We start from the raw sequence: 17,838 nt of genomic DNA on the forward strand, positions 1-17,838 counted from the left end.
CAGCAGCTACAGAAGAGTTGGTCTGGGGAAACAGAGACTGTGTGCTGGGAAGTGTTGTACATGAAATAGGGACATCCATGCTAATCAGGGCTGGTGTGGAAACATCGACCTGGAGAGAAAACTCAGTTTGAGGGAAATATCTCACGGATTAAAGAGGTAGACAGAGCAGGCATTACCTCCCAACAACTTGCTTTTTGATGTTGTATGGCTTAACATCTCAGGACGACATTAATGCCAAGGAATTTAACAAGACATTTTCTGGACTGCCAGGTTGCCAAGTGTTACTCTTTTTTCCCCAACTCTCCCATTCAAATCTTACCTGCTGCTCTCTTCTGCTTTGTGAAACATGACACAAAACTGTACTTCTTCCCAAGGAGAGGTTTCATCTCTGCAGCTGCCTCATTAGGGCTTCTCACTCCCAGCTGACACCCTTTCCCACGGATGCTCTTGTACTTGCCATGCAAGAGAACACCCATGGGCATCTTCTGGACAACCTGGAATTGGAAGAGCTGGAGTTGTGAAATGAGCAGCACCATTCTTCTGGCACAGATTCATTGCATGTCTAGGAAAGACTTGAACCAAGGAAGACTGACTTCTAATGGTATATGGAAACTAATTCATGCCCAAAAGAGCCTCACAGGGAGTGAGAAAAAATCATCCAGCCATGGACAGGGCAGGGGCACAGGGATGCCACCAACCAGGGTCTACACATACAACTGGCTCCCTGCTGCCTTGTGACATCCCTCTGGTGAGAAGTGAAGGGCAGAGGAAGGGCAGGGGGACACCAGCCACTTCCAGCTGTGCAGCTGAAGCTGCCCACTCCTAGCTGTCCTTTTGCACATTTTTTCTCAGGTTTTCAAGCAGAGTTTCTTTCATTATGGGTCCTGCAAGATCACTGTGGAAGTTAATGGTGTGCTGTTAGGAAAGGGGCTGTTGACCTCCTATTTACCTAGTTTCACCTATTCATTTATGTTTGCTTTGGATTAGCTGGTGAAGTCTCTTTATCAACATTATTTATAGGTTTTATGCATTTCAAGACTGCTGCTTTGTTCCTAGGCTGTACTTGTCTCTTAATCTAACTAATCATCTAAGATGTTTTGAAGTCTTTTCATTCTTTCTCATAAATCAAATTTTGGACCTTGATGAATCCATTTGCTGTGCTGATCAGAATTCTCTCTCTTTCATCAGATCTTCTTCATCTCATAAAAAAAGTGAACAGGCTATTCCAGGAGTGCCTGTGAAAACATTTCATCTATGTATTCCAGTCTCATTATATATTTCTCAGGCTATTTTACCTTATTATCCTGCATTGAAAGTACAGCCCCCTAAGATTCTTTCCATGTTGTTTCTTTGCAGGATTATTTGATAGCATGTCTTAGATTTTTCTATCCCCTTGTGATTTAGAATAACTTTTCATTTTGATTCTGTTTTAATCCACAAATAGTATCTCATTTTCTCACTTTATCCCTGTACTTTTTGTCTGGGTGAGATCTATCCTATTTTTTTCATGTCTTCTTGGTATTATTAATTTCCCTCAATTTAATATATAAGTGACTTCAATTAATATATTCTTTATTCTCCACTCTAGATAATTAGTAAACACATAAAAGAACAGATGCATGTTACTTAACAAATGTCTCTGCTACTGTCCCTGCCAACCTATAAGTCATTACTTCCACCATTTGTTACAAATATCTAAATTTACTTACAAAAGATGTGTGATCATTTCTTAACCCTAGTAAATCATGTTAAGATGAAGATTTGGTGGGCATTCTCATAAAAATATTCTACAAATAACTCCAAATATAACAGGAGGAGGTCATATGAGATGGCCATTGCAGTCTCTTTTGTCTGAATAATCTGTATTACATGTGTTGTTTTCCCAGAGCAGTTTGTTTTGTAATGTTTCTTCTACCTATTAACCTTGACAAAAAGGGGTACTCAGAAAGGCATGGCATTTCTGTGCTTTGCATTATTGACTGTTTCATTTTTAAGTTAAATTATGTGGCTCTGAAAGGAGCCTTCCTTTCAATGGAAAAATAGATGGTCTTCCTTCTGTAACAAAATTACACCAAAATACTGGAAATAAAAATTACTTTTTTCTAGCTTCAGAAGTTCCACAAAGCCCCTCCATGACTATTTGGGTTTACAGTTGTCATGGTTTAGGAATTTACTGCTCCCAGTGAAACCATGCTCTACTTGTGCCCATCGCTCACTTCCCATTCCCCCTCCAACTCTGCCCTGTGTTGACTGGAGTGGAGAACTGAAGACACAAAAGGCAAAGATCTTGGCTTGAGATGAGAACAATTTACTGGAAAGATCAATGAGATAAGCAAATGAACAGTTAACTGTTATTAACAGTTAATATTGTTAATAATATTAACAACAAAAGTTTACAAGTGAGACACAGAGTGATTCAAATGCAAAATGGTCACCACAAATCCGACCCAACCGCTCCATACTTCCCCCACACAGAAAATTCAGTGAAGTGGTACAGAATAATCTCCAGGTCCTAGCCAAGCCCTCTCCTGGCTACTGCAGAAATCAAACCTGTTCTCGCCAGAACCAGGACAGCAGGGAAATTCATCAAAGTTCTGTTCCATCTGCTATGGAAGTCACCTCCGTGAAAGATAAAGTACTGGGGTTTACAGCATAAATCAGTCTTGTTTTTTGAAATGCAGTTCAGTTCTTCCAATAACTTATTGAAAAATTATTGAATTCCTCTATAGTTTTCTTTTTTATAAATCTTATGCACAAGAATTAAAAAAAAAATTAGATGCCCTGTAAGCATACTGTCCCAGAATTGCAAAAAAGGGTAATTCTTCTGTTTCAAGAGGAAGAAATTATCCTTGTTTCTCCATTGATCTTTGTATAAGCAACAAACTGGTGGACAAGCAGTTACTCATATTGCTTTAGTTTATCTCCTCCTCTGGCACTCCCTGCTTGCAATATTCCAGTCTTTATCAGAAATGGTCCCAAGGCTTTCAAAGACCTGCACACTTGTACAGAGGGCACCTGTTCCTCTCTTGGTGTTCCTGGCTAGAGCAGGAAATCTGAAAACCCTGGACAATTTTTACTGATCTTTAACCTTCTAGAAAGCCTTTGGCCTTGCCAAATTTCTGAAGTTTACATCTGTGACATGGTTTCTTAGCCCATACTACCAGAGACCAGTTGGGTTTCATTGATTCTCACCGGCTAGTGGGAGAAGAAGGATACTTTCAGATCCCTAGGACACACTGCCCATCCTGATACCAAAGAATTTCTGCAAAATCTCTAAGGGCTTGCAAAACAATTCCTTATCAATATTTCTTCTCATAATGGGGGGTGAGGTGGGGCAGGGGTGTTCCTGTTCAATTAGAAACAGACTAAAACAGCCCACACATCTCACATTACTATTATTGGCTTTTTTAAGAGATCACACCTGCATTTTGTGGAAGCAGCGCACACCTTTCCTTTGACCCTTCTTCTTTATTATGGAAGATTTTTCTACACAGCTATTCAGCATCACAGCCATTCTCCATTCATTATTAATTTCACATCCCTTGTAACTTGTAAATTGAATTGCAGAATTGCTTGCAAAAATACTGTAAAAAAGATGATTCAAAGTGCATCAAGGTCTCAGCTGAGTATTCCCTGTCTGTACAGATAGTTGTGCTGAGGGTAGTTTGGTAGGGCCTAAAAGAGCATGAAATATTTCCAAATGTTTGTTTCTGCAAAATCAAACTCACAGGAAAAAAAAAAACAAAAACAAAACACAGTGTCAGAAATGCCTTGAATTAATGTAAAATAAACAATAAGATGGAAAAAAATGTTACTGTGGCACCTGACTGTCTGTACACAACTGAAGTGGTCCATAGGTAGCGAGAGGCTGTCAGGGTACATACATTTGTTCTAGACTTTAATTACACAGACCAAGTGGATCAGTCTGACAAAAGATAAAAAACAACTATTCTCACTCAGTTCAGTGAGTATTCCCCACTGAAGTGATATTACTAAGTGACAGTGCATAAGTTTGCTAGGGCAACTTGACCTTTTTGCTTGTTTCTCCCTGGTAATAAGCAAAGCAAATTAATCCCACAGGTTGAGCTGATGAGTAATGGTTCCTTGTAGAAACAGTGGTGTCACATGCTGGTACATACATCAACATTAATCTCTACTAATCACACAGAGAACAATGACAGTTTACTGAATTTTCATGTTCAGTAAGCTCCACACCAAACCCCTAGACTGCTGAAACATGGCTCAGGAAACAGAACTGCACTGTAAGTTCAAGAAGTAGATGGAAAATCTTCCATATTGCACACAGACCTGCCTAAACCTATGATGAGCTTCAGTTCCAGCTCCAAACAGCCTCAGTGACTGATTTGATTGGAAACCTGTATCACTCTTCCTCTGAGGTGCCACTTCACCTGTCTGCAGGCTGTCTTATAAAAGCAAGTGCACTCCTTGGCACACATTTTTTTTAATGCTCATATGCTCTCCTTTTTGAAAATAGTAAAATATTTAAGCTAGAAGAAAGAAAATAAATAGAAACGCATTCCCTAAAATGCATTCCAGGAGCTGGCCTGCCCATTGGCAGACATTTCTTTTCTTACCTCCTCTGTGGTGCGCTCCTTTCAAATGTGAAATCTCTTTCTGGGAGCAGGGTGCAAGCACTGGCTAGTGCTCACTTGAACAGCTCTGTCAGACAGAGCTGGCTGTCAGGGGCTGCAAACACCAAGCCAGAAACACATGCAGGACCTCGGCTTGTTCTTTAAAACACAGGGCACAGGAAAGCACTCTGCTCACCTGGAGACAGGGAAAGGAGAGTGATGGTCACAAAAAGAGGGACATTTTAAATGCAGTTGATAACTTTGCATTGCACTGTGTCCCTCCACACACAGAAATGGCTGGTAAGTCTTTCATTCCCCCAAGGGATGTTGTGAGCTGCTCCAGGCACGCTGCTGCTTCCCAGAGCTCCTGAGTTAACTCTGTAAGAACAGCAGCAAGCAGCTTTGGAAGTGAACAGTCAATTTGCTGTATCAGTTGCCCTGGCAGTGTGATAATTGCAATGGTGAAAAGTGAGCCAGGGAATCCAGAAGGGTTTTTGGAACAGGCTTTCAGCGGGTTTCTGACTCCTGTTGTGGAACACCTTCAACATTCACAAAAGAGCAGTGACCTAATTGTGAAAAACTGCTTTCAAAAGCCCTGTTTCCTGTTTGCTGTTTCATGTCATTTTGGTGAATTCTTCTTTAAAGGCATTTTCTTTCCATTTTCTTGAATCACTATTCTAGCTTTGTACTTATGCCAACAGCCTTTGGGCTTTGTCTGCTCTGAGTCTGGAAATCTTTCATTCCCCTCTCCCTGAGCCAACCATGTTCAAACAGTGCTTGTGGAGAGGTGCTAATGTGCTTTCCCAGGCCTCTTCAGACATGATTTAAAAGCTGGTACTTAAAAGCATAACACAGAGAAATGCATTTGCAAAGGATACATTTTTCTTCCACTTGGAGCAGAACTATCTAATTTTCTCTGAGAAACTGAGCCAGAAGTCATTTGACTTTGTGCATACTAGCTGAGTTATAATTCAATTGAGGATATATTTTATCTTTGGGGGCTTTTTAATGTTTTTTTTCAGGTTTTTTTCAATGCTTCAAGTTCTGTGATGGCTCTCCTTCAGACTTTACCAGGCTCACCTCATGTCCTCTCCACCTGTGGACCAGTAATGTGAGTAATGTGTGATGCATACTGAAACTGGAAGGGTTTAGGTCCATTTGGAAGATGGTGCCTTCCATTTTAGAAATAAAACTTTATCCTAATTTTTCACTGTCAGTTCCAGATTTTCTGTAATATTCAGCTTTGGCAATATTTCACTCTTTCTTCTAAATAACTCTTTGAGACAATACATTTTTTTCTGTCTGTAACTGTACATTCCTGTTTACCTAATACCTCAATATTCAATCTTCTGCAGAAAAATGTTATTCTATGGTCAAGTTTTCATCTTCCAGGGATTAAATAATTAATTCTTCCTTGCTTCACTGAAGGCTCAGTACTTACTGAACTCCTTTCTTGCTTCGACACCTTTGAATGTGCCAGCACTACTTTTTCTTGGGCTGAAGCTGTTCTCTTGCACTCTCACAGCCACAGTTGCCCCTACCTCTCTCCAGCTCCTTGATACACTGTGCTGAGGGGTCAAGCCAAGTGGCCACTTAGTGGCGTTTGTTTTGGTGACCTTTATTATTTTCTCACCTTCCTTTAGCCTTTGGAGATAGACCACTGATTCCTTTCATATTCAGTCAGTTGAGTCAATGTTCTGGTGACTTGCTACTGTCTCATTATGGCACATCCAGTGCCAGACTGAATACAACTTAGCCTGTGCTGGAGCTTGCAGCAGTGCCTGTTAGATCACAAGCATCTTGTGGTGCCACAAGCAAAGCACTTATTATTAATAAAATGAGACACCTATATGTCTAGGTGTCTAAATTCCAACAGGAAATCTATCAGCTGGAACCTGATCTCAACCCTTACTGAAACTCTTCTGGCAAGGAGCAGGCTTGAAGATACCTTCAAGGGTCTGTGCAGCTGAAGAAATGTTAAGCTGCAAATGCAGCTCTTAATTTGCAGCTTAAGAAATGTTAAGCTGCAAATGTTGCTCTAACACTTTGCTGAGATTAGTTTTCTTCAGATTCTGGAGTATGTTGAGCCTGGAATAGAATAGGTTGAAGTTCCATATTAAACACTTCATACCACAAGGTGGAACAGTTTGAAGAAAATGCCATCTGTACAGCCTAGCCTGAGAAGTGATGGATAAGTGTCTGCCTGCAGCCTCTGTTTCTGTAAACTTGCAAATCAGAGCTGCCTGGCTGCATGAAATTCCCAGGATGACCTCATTAGGCAGGAGCCTCCACTGTCCCTTTTAAGGTGGCTGCATGCCATGTATGTGAGCAGATATTGCTTATTTGGAAGCTAATGACCCATAATTGGTATGTAAGAAAGAGCTACTATAAAATACTTGCAGATAGAAATAATTTTCTCTTCTGTAATAAACTTAATGTGTTTGTGTCACAAATAGTGCAGTACCAGGGAGAGTGCCTCAAGTGCAAGCTTTTAATAAAGGTATTTTTTGTTTGATAATGGATAGGCAGGATGTTATTCTCCAAGAAAAAAAAATTAATTTGTTTGGTTTAGTCAGCAACTTACTGAGTTAATTTACTTCCCGTATATGAACATGTTCACGCTCCTGAGCAATCGTTTGATCATTATAAATTGAATTAAATAATAGGATGGAAAAAAGGATTTGGATGAATGGTGCTGTATATGTGCAGAACATACAAGAATCTTGAGCTTTATTGTGCTGCACTTTTTTAATTGCTGTCCCCTCTGAATGCTTTTTTTTTCCCACTGACAAGCTAGTTGCTAGATGCTGTGGTAGCACAAGGTCAAGTTTGCCCACTGATGGGGCTCTGGTACACGATCTTCTTTAGATTTAACTAGGTGGTATCTCCTAGGGCTTTGGGTCAATGAGGAGATAAACCACTGACAGACTGACAGTGGCATGAATTCCCAGTCAGATAGCTTGGACCCTCTTCCCCAGCTGTGGGAGGTCTTTTTTTTCTCACACAATTTTGCCCTAAGCAGAATGGTACAGTGAGAAACACACAGAAAATTGGTATAATTCCTAGGTGTAAGCTGAGAAAAACCTGCTGGCTTCAATGGGGTTATAAAGAGCATGGTATTTATCTCAAAAATAGAAAACTAAATAAGAAATAGTATCTTTGGTAATGTCATAAATGGAGGGGGGAAATGTCAATGTATTTCTCTTACTCAGAAATTATCATTAGCTTTTTTAAATAAGCCTAGGGAATATGGGTAGGAGGAAAAATTGTAACCCTGTTAAGGTTGTCACCTGATGGCCAGTTGAAGACCAGCTATTGTAGCTACTTCAGCCCTTTCCAGGAACAAAGTCTGAACCTCATATTACCATGGTAAATTCCTGAGCCACTCCAACTCCCCTGCAGCTGATGGACTTTGTGTAGCAAATGAGAGCAAAGGGCCTCTTTTTTTCTGTGCTGCATTGGGGTAGCTCTTTCTCGTAGCAAGACTTAAACACCCTGTTTTCCCAGTATTTCAGCTTCAAAGTTAGTGGGCGCCAAGTGATAAAGATTCAACTGTTTGCTATTAAGTACAAAAATGAAAAAGAAAAAGAAGTAGATGGAGCTAATTGATCTACAATCTGCTTGCTTACAGTTTAGGAACCCCTTGAGGAATAAGATAAGATCTGAGTAGTACTGCTTTGAGAAAATAAAGAATGCACACAATGAGTAGTTACAGAAATTACAAATATTTAGAGAATAGATTTAGAAAGAAAAACATTGTCCTTGCCTCACTGCACTAACTTCCCTAGCAACACAGGAAAAGTTTCCAGCACCTTAGGTGGTTTTTTGTTCTGCACTGGAACAAGATTAATAGTCTCTCAAAATCACGAGGGACAGGACTGCCGACACAATGGTGCCTACCACCCACCAGCAAGGCAATGATTCTCTCTACAGCTCTAACCTGAGTGCTCTAACCATCCAGTTTCACGTGTAACATGGCAGTGAAGCCTGCTTAAACTTCCCAATTAGCATCTTTGTAAACCAGGACATCCTTCTCTGACTTTCTTTGGGGTAGAGGACCTGTCAGATTTTTTAGAATAGGATTTCCAACTTCTGAAACTACTCACGCTCAATTTTCATGCAGCTTTGGGCAGTCTATCAAGTGTTCAATAAATTTTAATTTCTAGTTGGGCTTTGAAAGGATGTTTGCAATGTGTGCTGTAAGGAACCAATGGCACCATCAGGCTAAAATAGTGAAATAGGATTTAACAGCAAATTTATTATAATAAAGATGAAACTTATGCATCTGCTGAGTCACTTCAAGAGGCACTAACTAAAAGGAAAAGTGCAAAGGTTGTTGCTGTCATTTAACCTGTCACCTGGGTTTTAATGAAGACAGATAGCTGAGGACAGGAAAGAGGACCTGCTAGAGGTGATGGTCTTCAGTCATGCAAACTCCCTCCTTCCACGCTGTACCAGAGCTGTCTCAGCTGGACTCACTTGAATGTTTCATACATGGTCTTGGGCTCTAAATGAGCTGCCACTTCTCCATTAAAACAAAAATGCTCAAAAATACTGTCATGAAAAGGATTGCTGGTTTCTGTTTAACAAAACTGCATGTCCAAAGTATCTGAAAGAGGGCAGTGGAAAACAAGTGACATTTTTTCCCTGCAGAGATTCATCTCATGAAAGCCCCATCATGAAGCATTGTTAGATCTGCCCAGTGTGAATGCAGTTGGTCAGGTTATAGCATGGATACATAAGTCAGTTTTCCACTCCCAAGCACTTTTCATCTCTGTCATGACCATTATGTGACAAAAAGCATTTTGCCAAGAGGCAACCTTATCTTCTGGCTCTGATAATTAATTATTGGTTGAGGAGGGGCAGCCTGTCAGCTCCCAAGCAGCACAACACCTTCTTTTTCCTGAGCTACTTTCCTCTGAAATTGGCTGCACTTCAGAAAATGAGCTGAAGGCACCCAAGGAGGCTGCTGCTCCTTGAATATCTGCCTCTCTTCCCCTCCTTGCTTGTCCACCCTTCTGGCCTGAAACTGTTTCCCCTGTAGAAGTGAGAAGGTTCCTTCATTGTGATGAAGTTCCTTCACTGTGTGAACAGAAGGAGCTGAAGGCAAACAGCTCTTTTGTGACACTTCCTGTTGATGCAGCCCCCACTGGTGCTTCTGAAGGATCACCTCAGTGAATTCTGAAAATCATTTTGTGTTGGTTAGGTCTCTTTGTTGCCAAAAATATCACTGACAATTCTGGGCATTCATTTAGTGGTAATTCAATCATTATACTTTTCTGACAATTTTTTGCTTGCTTGCTATGAAGCAGTAAATGTGATAAGCAGTGTAGATAAGGCACCAGTCTTGTTCTTTCAAGACTAAACACTGTGAGAAAAGCCCCAGTTACCACACAAATCTGCTTAAATAATTCTGCAGTTCCCATCACTGAAATTACTCATGTTCTTCACTGCAGTCTTTGTTCAGCTTTGTGCTATAACTCAGCCAGTGGCATTTAAAAAAACCCAATAATTTAGAAATAATTCAATTTTACAACTGACGTAACATACACCAGAGCTTCCTTTACATCCTTAGCAGCATCCTATTTTGCTTTTAAAGACACACTGCTAATGTGAGCCATGATGGAATTAATGGGGTAATTCCCTCCCTCCACATTCCCTCCCTCCCTCACCTCCAAACCACCCTCCTCTGGATGTCAGCACCTTCACTGTGATTCTAACTCTCACTTTTTAAAAAAGTCCACAAGTGACAAAGTTCACAGATGACACTGACCATATTACTGCCCTAAACTCCTCCTTCCATCAGCCGCTCCCACATGCTCTCTCACGTGCTGTTTTCATAGGCAGGAATAGGTTAGCATCCATGTGAATAATGTACAATACAAACAGCCCGCTGGTTGTTCAAAAGCCACCTGAATCCCAGAGGGTGACTGTGGCTTAGGTGGATATTTGAGGTTTGTGTATAGCTGCTTGAGACCCACCTGTGGCCGTCTGTTTTTCTCTCGAGCTTAATTGCTATGTAAAGAGCAAAAGCACTTTGGCAAACCTCACCATTTTCTCTAATCTATGCTGCAAGCTGCTGGAATGGTAGCTCTGTTGGTTTTTTATGAAAAAGATGCCATGCATAACAGCAACGTGATACTAATGGCAACATGAGCAAATCATTTACCTGATTCCTGTCTGTTGGGTGGTTAAGTGGAAGCCAAAAATAGCACATCCATTCCTGATCCCTGAAATTTGTTTCAAAAGCTCTGCAACTTCAGCTCCCACTAAGAAGCTGGAAACATTATTAATAATAGAAAGTCTTTTGAAAGGACCAGGCAAATTCACTAAGCCTACTGACCTCTTGCTTAGTGAATTCTGTGGACTGCATGCTCATTACATATAGGAGTCTGGCATTTCGGATGTTATTTAATTTACTGTTTCTCATGGCAAACAGACTGGGGCAAGAAAAGCTTCAGGGCTAGTTCTCAATGCAGTCTTTATAATGTGGCCTTCACCACAGAATGCTGTGCAGAATGTTAGTTCTGCATCAAATGCCATGACAGACTGAATGGTGCCATAGGCATGAATCTGATGAGTGCTTTTCTGCGTTCTTTTTTCCATCAAATGAAAAATACCAACCTCTCTGCTAACTCAGGGAGTCCCACAGCCACTCTCTAGCAGATCTCCAGGACACTGGTCACCCCAGACTCACAGCACACCCAGGCTGCCATCAGACTAGCCCTCTTGTGAAACCCTGTCCTGTTTCAGAATGTCTACACTAGCAATGAAGTTCAGATTATTCTTGATTCTCCCCACTTAGTGTGTGTTGCTCAATACTGCCCAACCAGGGTCTTTCTGCAGGAGCTGAACTGAAAGATGTGATTCAGGCACTAATGGGCTTTGAGCCCCTGGGAACACACCGCAACTACACTGCAGGAAAAGCTCCTGAAAGACAAATGTTGGACCCTCGGCACCATCTTGCTCCTAATGCAGACACAGCCAAACTTCACTGTTTGGGCTCTGATTCACTTTGTAGCCAAAGTGCTGCAATATGTGCACAGCAAGATTAACAATGCATAAATTCTACTGACCTGGATGCATGTCTGTAGAGGAAGTTACTGTGAAGTTAGTGAGTGGGACTGGGAACTTACTGTACACTAACTCTTCCTGTCGACCACTCGTAGGGATAATTCACTCCTCCCTAAAAAAGGCATATTCTCCTTCAACAAAAATTTTAATGCTCCTTTAGAGCACATCTGGATTCCCATGTTCATAAGCCTCCAGACAATGCTGGGTGATTAAACATTTATCTGAATGAACTTTCAGAGTGATTTTGTTAAACTGTTTTAAAATTCTGTGTATTGACATTTGAAATTAAAGGAGATGTAATTTTTTTTTCAAAATAAAGTTCAGTTTACTGTTGAAACCTTGGTTCTGAATCAAAGAGCCAATACAAGAGCTTATCTTAGTTTAATGATCCGTTTCAAGAATCTGAAACTAGTGAATTTTGCTTAATTTTTTTTCTGAGAACAACAGTGCAAATAAACCCCACAGAAATCATTCTGATATTAATTTTCTCTCACTGTCCTTGATTTTCAGCCAAATGGATTAGGGGAACCCTTCAGACCGCAAAGCCTGTATTGAAGCAAATATAATACTTGAGGTGAAATGTTAAATTTACACAATGAATTTTTTTCCCAAAGCAGTGCAGGATCAAGCTTAACACTGTTGGATCCTTTTTCCATTTTTCTGGCTGCCTGACCGTATCTTTATTCAGTAATTATGCTTTCATCTCAGAGTGTTGGGTGCTTATGTTTGGTTTGAGAGAAAAAAATATAATTTTCAAATTGCTTCCAGTTTATGCTGTGTATTTCTTCCCATTTATAGAATGTTTTCTGCCTTGGGGTTTTGAGCGGGCAAACCCCCACACTAGCAAAATACCTTTTCAGCCTGAGCATGGCTGCTGGGATTTATCATACCAACACGGGGGCAGACATATGTTGATTTTTACCTCCAAACCTCCTGTTGATTTTTACCTCCAATCAATATGTGGCTTTTTACCTCTGTAGACAAGCAATCTCTGAGCACATGGTGTGGCCTGCAGTCAGTGCCAGCCCCTGGGCTTGGCAGCTTGGTCAGATCTCTACAAAGGGTCATGTTTTCAGCATAAGTTTGCATCTGACCTGGAAAAAGTTGAAATCTAACTATACATGTTGTTGTCAAAGGGGTCCGGTTTTGCTAAGTGTTAATATGTATACCAGGGTCACATTTGCAAATCAAAGAGCCAAGTAGCTAAGAGTTTCTTGCTTAGCAGAGTTACTCTCCCCTCCACCAAACTCGTGACTCTGGCAATAAACAGACCCAGAAGAACATAAACACCTTTGTACATAACAAGTTTTGTTTTTCAGGGTAGGTTTGCATATACTACCTTAAAATTTAATTTAGCTATAATTGGAAGGTGACTTGTATGCTGTTTGTTACAGCTGTGCTCTTGCAACTTGATGCAAGAGATTACAGAGATACGAACTCATTGCTGTGACTCTCAGCAAAATTACAAAACCACAACCTGATATCTAACAGAAGAGGAAATACCAGAGCTGTAACTCACAGCAATATTACTTCCACACAAAAAGGATATAGTGTTCACAAGCGATCATCACAATAGCTATCACCACAGTAGCTCTATGACATCTTCTGTAACTTTCTCTATTTCCTTTTGCTTTCTTTAATTTAACTCTTGTGTTTTTTCCAACCTGAGTAATTTCCCCTGAAATAATTTCAAAAATTGGCATTAGTATAAAAGTACATCCTGCTTGCAACATGTTACATAATTTATATAAATAGTTTGCAGAAAACTCTAAATTCTCCCTTTGATACCTTCTTGTACAGAAGAAGATAAGTACAGAGAAAATATTATATTTATGTAATATATACACATGGCCATATTTATGTAACGTATACACATGGCTTCTGTTCTAATAGATAATCAATATTTTGCACATGCACACAACCACTTTAGTCACAAATAACTTGAGGGAAAAACTACTGCATCTGCTGTCATTGGTACAATTATATTGTCCTTCCCTTCTGCACTGTTACCTGAAGTATAATTTCTTAGCTCTGAGAACCTTGTTCTGATCAGCTGCCCCGAATAGAATCGGTTGAAGTCATGTAAATAGAAGTTCAGCTTAATTATTTTCCTGTTTGAAAAATCACTTTTACCCAAAGCAAGAGATGCTCCATTTCCCTTTCCTGTTTTCCCTCCCTTCAGCTACAAAAATAATTATCTCCATGACAGGTACCAAAATTTTGCTATCTGCCTCTCTCTCTCCCTTCAAAAACACACTCAGCAGCACTCTGTGACAATCGATCAAAAGCATTACAATAATAGTGCTCAACATGGTCTTCACAGACATATTCACTTATACATCTCTGGGATTTCTGTCTGCTACGAGAGCTGAAGAGTGGGAGTCAGACTTCCAGGAGTTTCCTTTTGTTCCTGCCACCGTCTCCAAGGAGCAAGCTTCTATAACCATCTCCACAGTCTACACATACCCCAGGTGGCCAAAGTTCATAGCCACCATCACCTTTCTTTCCCTTTTTGTGACACCTTCTTTTAGGCAGATTCCTCTTTTTATCATATAGAAGTCACCTCCTGCCTGATTTTAGGCACATCTTCTGCAAAAGCTTCCAGTTCTCTACTTGGTCCCTTCCAGACAGATGGGGATGTACCACTTTGCAGCTAAAACAACTTGCTTGTCCCTGGGACACCAGGGTGAAACTATAAAATTACAGCTTTAGTGCAAGTTCTTACTGCCCCTCGTCATATACTGTTTCTTTGGTCATTGATGAACTAATTTAACGATGGTGAACTAATTTAACAGGTTCTCCATCTGTAAAACACATGTACTAATACGTGCATAAACTCTTATCCCTAAGACTGCTAATCCCAAATGAGTCCTGAGAAGCTGAATGTATTTGAAGAGGGCTTATTGACACTCAGATGAAGCATCTTATTGACCTGTAAAATAGCTTCTGGATTAGATGACACAAATCCTAAACCAAACATCATGGCAGTACAACAACTGGGATGCTAACATAATCAAAACAAATCAAGAACAACAACATCAACACAATTCTAGGAATTATTCTGTTCTGAATCAAAAGGAAAAGGTACATCCTTTCCCCTTTCACAGCTCTGGGATAATATTCCAGATTTTCAAAAAACCCTTAAAGTATTGCACTTAAATCTGCTTTTTTTGCTTTACAAAAGTAGATATCGGTGAGCAGTGTAAGCAAATGGCTTAATGCTTATTACTTTCTAAAAACATTTAAGCATATTTAAGAAATTTTAAACTAACTGAAGAAGGGAAACAGAGGTATGCTTTGTCTTCTATATTTGCCATGTCACTGCCACTGAAGCTGCCATCTGTGGAACAGAAGCAATAGCAGCAATACTGGGATGGATTGGAAAGAAATGGGTAAACACACCTGCAAAGCATTTAATCATACTCCTCTGATATTTTTGGGACTTCAGATGGTAATTTCATTTGAAGCAGGACCAGGTCCAAGTAGAAAATTAAAATTTTAAACTGGAAGACTGATGAGGCTGCACCCACACACCTGTATAAAGAGATCTCCTCACAGAAAGCCATATAAATGTGTTTTCAATTGCAGTAGAAAGGTATGATTGTAAACCAAACTCAGTTGTATTTACTCCAAGCAAGTCCAGGAGGAAGAGTAAGACGGAATGGTTGCTATCCCAATCTTCTATAGGCATAGACATGAAACAAAGCTGCAAATTTACCTTTTGTGGCCCACTTCTAGAGGTGAGGGTGTTCAGGAAGATTGGAATGGTGCCTGTAGCCTCCCTGCTGCAGCTGTGGGTGCTGTCTGACTCAGGAATGGCATAAATGACATGGCCTTCAAGGAACAGGAGCACAAAGCAGCACCAAAGCAACAGCACTGAGAGAAAAAGGCTGGAACCAGAGACCCAGTTGTCAACAAAAGTAATGCCAAGACTGCACAATTTTGATGCTGTCCAAACCAGTTAACTGCTCTATGCAACCTTTTCCCCATCTATTTAGAAAACTGGAATTGTATTATTTTTAATGGTAAGTGGCACGGACCCCATAAATATCATTCTGCTGCTGATCTTCAATTTTACTCAGTTTCTGGAAATGGGGGGTGGAGGAGATGGAATACTGTTTAATATTTTGGAATTATTAAAAGTGGAATTACACCTGTCCAGTCATGATCATTCTTCACATCTGGGGATGTACAACTAATCTCCAGTGCAAGCTGAAACGTAACCTCTGAAGATAATAGTATCACATCAGTTTGTGAGGAGAAGTGAGATCCTAATCTCCATAGCCTTGTCAAATTACTTATTGGGAATTAGAGGGGGAGGGGAAAAGAAAGAAATACATACCTCTGTGTATTTTAACACACATTGTTTTGAGGAAATACAAGCCATATGCAGGTGGGACAAATCCATGCTAAATAAATAATTAGAACCGGCACAGAAAAGTAACTGCACAAAAATCTCATGCCAGGGGAAATATGTTCCAGGCTATCTGTGCTGTCAAGCAGCAAAAAAATTAAAATAAAAAAGTTTTGCTGTATGAGAAAGACGAGTGGTTTCAAATACTCCTTTAACACTGACACAAACAAGGTCAGATATCGTGGTGCCTGTCTCGCTTCCAGACTTCAGAGGGAGAGCAGTGATTCATGGAGAGCATGCAAGAAGCAGTGCTGAAATGGAGCTGAGAAGGCCATGAGCAAGGTCCTGTTTGTTTGTCTTTACATAATGCAAGACAAACAGAATATGGAATTAAATTAGAAGGCAATTACCAATTACTTCTTCACTGCTATATTGAAAACCAAATACTTAAAGAGCAATGAATTGTTCCCATGAAACTTGATCGATTTTGTAGTGGTTATAAGCAATAACTGGTAAAAACCATGAAATGTATATACATGTACAAAGAGAATCTCCCTAATAGCTACAGATACCATAGGCAGAACTATGTCCTGCTGGCTCTGAGACAGAGCTGGCTCCCTGCACAGACAAGGGGCTGCCTGGGACTGACAGTTTTTATCAAGTTTGACCTAACAAATTCTTGCACTCGATCCACTAACTGAGAAAAAAAACTAATTAATACACACGATCTTTGCTTCAGTATTAAGTTGCAAAAATCATGACAGATGCCAGAACTAGCCAGAATTTTCCCCAAGAGGAAGGGAAGGAAATATTTTTTTTTAATACACCAAAAATTAAAATTAATGAATGCCAGGATAAAAATAAAATAAAATAAAATAAAAAAAAATAAAATAAAAAAAAATAAAATAGTGTTAAGACTGCCAAAAATCTGGATTCAGGTACTAGCTACAGAGGCGTTTTGAAAAAAGCTGGCAGGAGGTAAGAGACACCTTAGGAAATGCAATTCGATCCTTACAAATAGGTTGTAACTTGGTACCGATCGGGGTTGAGGAGGGGAGAGGGAGGAGTCGGAGTAAAGCATCCTCGTTACTAAAACCATAAAAGTTACGAGTGTGGTGTGCTTTAGGTTTGCCCGGTGGAGCGGCATCCTGCGGCGGTGTACATGCGGTGTACGAGAGGGCAGAGCCTGACAGGCACTCACCGGCATCCAAAGACTCAACCTTCCCCCGAGCGCCCGCTCGCAGATCGGAGACATCAAGCAGGGCAATGATGTCTCCGCCCGACCGTCCGTGAACGCCGCTCTCCGCTTTTCCCCCCGCTGGATCCTGGCAGCCCCGGCACACACGAACCCCGCCAGCGCTCGGGACAGGGTCCGAGCTGAGCCGCGCTCTGCCGGGGCACCGTCCCCGCGGGCCGCGGACTGCCGGCACCGCTGCCGGCTCCGGCTGTGCCGGGCTGGGGGGAAACTCGGGGAAAGGGCTCTCCCCGCCTTGGGAAGCGCCTGGCACGCCCCGCGGACAGCGCTCACCTGCCGGCTGCACGGAGCCACCCGCGGGCTCGGAGCGGAGCGGGAAACTCAGCCGGGACCGCAGCGCGGCCAGCACAGGTGCGGCGCCCGGGAGAGCGCGTTCGCCGCCTCAGAGCGCGTCACGGCCGGGCTCGGGCTGAGTGCTTGGGCAACTCGCGCCAGCGGCCCGGGCAGGGGGCCGGCGCTGCCCCGATGCGGGGAGGGGGCTGTCGGTCAAAGACATGAATGAAAGATGAGCGCCGCTGCCCGGCCAGGACGGTGCCCCTGGGGCTCGCAGGGCGGCTGGGGCA

The 17,838-nt window shown here is 41.4% G+C and overlaps 1 protein-coding gene and 1 long non-coding RNA gene across 2 annotated transcripts in view; one reads left to right on the top strand and one right to left on the bottom strand.

Moving 5' to 3' along the window:
- On the bottom strand, positions 1-17,359 carry LOC120503606. Its single transcript, XR_005627799.1, has 5 exons — positions 17,222-17,359; positions 15,385-15,556; positions 4,596-4,788; positions 320-494; positions 1-109 (listed from the first exon to the last, which is right to left on the bottom strand). It is a non-coding gene; the product is annotated as an uncharacterized LOC120503606 (long non-coding RNA).
- KCNG2 (potassium voltage-gated channel modifier subfamily G member 2) overlaps positions 17,138-17,838 on the top strand; it is a 51,370-nt gene continuing 50,669 nt past the window's right edge. The window contains exon 1 of the mRNA XM_039712267.1: positions 17,138-17,626. The gene's annotated coding sequence lies outside the window, so the exon portion shown is untranslated. The remainder of the gene's footprint in view (positions 17,627-17,838) is intronic.

Source organism: Passer montanus, unplaced genomic scaffold (assembly GCF_014805655.1).
Source record: "Passer montanus isolate IOZ18808 unplaced genomic scaffold, ASM1480565v1 scaffold26, whole genome shotgun sequence".
Taxonomy (NCBI): domain Eukaryota; kingdom Metazoa; phylum Chordata; class Aves; order Passeriformes; family Passeridae; genus Passer; species Passer montanus.